Source organism: Eschrichtius robustus, chromosome 6 (genome assembly GCF_028021215.1).
Source record: "Eschrichtius robustus isolate mEscRob2 chromosome 6, mEscRob2.pri, whole genome shotgun sequence".
NCBI classification, from domain to species: domain Eukaryota; kingdom Metazoa; phylum Chordata; class Mammalia; order Artiodactyla; family Eschrichtiidae; genus Eschrichtius; species Eschrichtius robustus.
In genome coordinates, this window is record NC_090829.1 from 38,297,327 (window position 1) to 38,299,975 (window position 2,649).

The following is a 2,649-nucleotide window of genomic DNA, read 5'->3' on the forward strand; positions in this document are numbered from 1 at the left end:
GCTGAATTATCCATTTACAATGAGTGAATTGTACAGTATATAAATTATCCCTCAATAAAGCTGTTAAAAGTAAAAAATAAATACATGAAGGTAAGAGAAGAAGTGAAGAATAGAAAGTATGGAAACAATAGGAGCATTCATGGAATAGGAGAAAAGAAAGACATGCACAAATTCACAAAGAAGCCATATCACCACAGACTGTGGACGTAGGCATAATGCTTCCTTGCCTTCTGTGTTTTATCCTTCATGTTAAGATTTTAGACAGAGATCTGCTGCTACCGCTGCGGGCAGACCTGCAGGAGGCAGCGGGTGGAGGCAGCCTAGGCCGAGAGAAGATAGCGGATGGTGTGGGCCACACAGACATTTACGTGGATGTGGGCAAAGAGTTCAACTAGGAAGATGAATATGGTGGGCATGATCAGATAGATTTGTATGATGATGTCATCTCTCCATCTGCAAATAATGGAGATGCCCCAGAAGATCAGGATTACATGGATACTCTCCCACCAACTGTTGGTGATGATGTGGGTAAAGGAGCAGCACCAAATGTTGTCTATACATATACTGGAAAGAGAATTGCATTGTATATTGGAAATCTAACATGGTGGACAACAGATGAAGACTTAACTGAAGCAGTTCATTCTTTGGGAGTAACTGATATTTTGGAGATAAAATTTTTTGAAAATCAGGCAAATGGCCAGTCAGAGGGGTTTGCCCTTCTTGGTGTTGGATCTGAAGCATCCTCAAAAAAGTTAATGGATCTGTTGCCTAAAGGAGAACTTCATGGTCAGAATCCTGTTGTAACTCCATGCAATAAACAGTTCCTGAGTCAATCTGAAATGCAGTCCAGGAAAACTACACAATCAGGACAAATGTCTGGGGAAGGTAAAGCTGGTCCTCCGGGAGGCAGTTCACGTGCAGCATTTCCACAAGGTGGTAGAGGACAGGCCTGTTTTCCAGGGGCTGTTCCTAGTGGGGACAGATTTCTTGGACCAGCAGGACCAGGAGGGTCACCTCCACCTTTTCCAGCTGGACAGACTCCACCGCGTCCAACCTTGGGTCCTCCAGGCCCACCCGGCCCACCAGGTCCTCCACCTCCTGGTCAGGTTCTGCCTCCTCCTTTAGCTGGGCCTCCTAATCGAGGAGATTGCCCTCCACCACCAGTTCTTTTTCCTGGACAACCTTTTGGGCAGCCTCCATTGGGTCGGCTTCCTCCTGCTCCTCCACCTCCAGTTCCAGGCTACGCCCCCCCTCCTGGTCCACCACCTCCACAACAGGGACCACCTCCACTTCCAGGCCCCTTTCCGCCTCACCTACCTGGCCCTCTTGGGCCACCCCTTATGCTCGCTCCTCCTCCGTATCTTCCTGGACCTCCTCCAGGTGCCCCACCACCAGCTCCACATGTGAACCCGGCTTTCTTTCCTCTACCAACTAACAGCGGCATGCCTACACCACATAGCTGGGGGCCACCACCAACAGATCCATGTGGCCAGCCTCCACCATATGATAGGGGTGACTGTGGGCCTCCTGGAAGGAAAATGGATACTGCAAGAACACCATTGAGTGAAGCTGAGTTTGAAGAAATCATGAATAGAAATAGGGCAATCTCAAGCAGTGCTATTTCAAGACCTGTGTCTGATGCCAGTGCTGGTGATTATGGGAGTGCTACTGAGACATTGGTAACTGCAATTTCTTTAATTAAACAATCCAAAGTATCTGCTGATGATCATTGCAAAGTTCTTATTAGCTCTTTGCAAGATTGCCTTCATGGAACTGAATCCCAGTCTTATGGTTCTGGATCAAGACGTGAACGATCAAGAGAAAGGGATCATAGTAGATCACGAGAAAAGAGTCGGCGTCGTAAATTCCACAGTGGAGATCATCATGATGATTATTACAGAGAGAGAAGCAGAGAACGAGAGAGACACCGGGACCGGGACCGGGACCGGGATCGAGAGCGTGACCGAGAGCGCGAGTATCTTCATCGTTAGAAGCTGAAGGAAGAAGAGCAACTTCCAAGACAAAACAGTCTTCATGGGGGAAAAATGATGCTTGTCCAGCAGCTCGCTTCTTGTGATTGAACTGAACCTGTAAGGATTCATGGATAAAATGAACAGGAATAGATCTGAATAAAGCAAATCTGCATAAATGGTAACCAGTAGCTCTACTATTATTTTTTATGTTGCTTACCTGTTTTATATGAAGGAAACCTGTGTGATTTAAAAAGTTATAGCTTTTGCAACTTTATCACTGGTTATATACATTTAGCCATTATAATGGGCACGCAGTTGAAAAAAAACCTCAAGTAAATGCTTGTTTTATGGTAGTTTGTTCTTGTTAAAAATGTACATATGATAATGACTGTAAACAGCACCACTTTGATTACAATAGATGTCGTGTTGTAATAAACTGTTTAATGGGGAAAAAAATATTTTAGACAAATTGCACACTACCAGAGTTTACAAAATTTTAGAAATATTTGGTATGAACACCATAATTTCAAATGCTCTAACAGCTCAAGAAAATAGGTGCAGTAGAACACCGCATATATATCTGCCACTGCTTCTTTGTATGTTACCTTTCCTTGAGCATTTGGCTTCTTGATTTAACTCATACATATTATATTACTTTTGCACCAAATGAATTATG

General features: G+C 44.3%; 1 pseudogene; it reads left to right on the plus strand.

Moving 5' to 3' along the window:
* The first annotated feature begins 215 nt into the window (after window positions 1–215).
* Window positions 216–2,043, plus strand: LOC137765857 (cleavage and polyadenylation specificity factor subunit 6 pseudogene; annotated as a pseudogene).
* The last annotated feature ends 606 nt before the right edge of the window (window positions 2,044–2,649 follow it).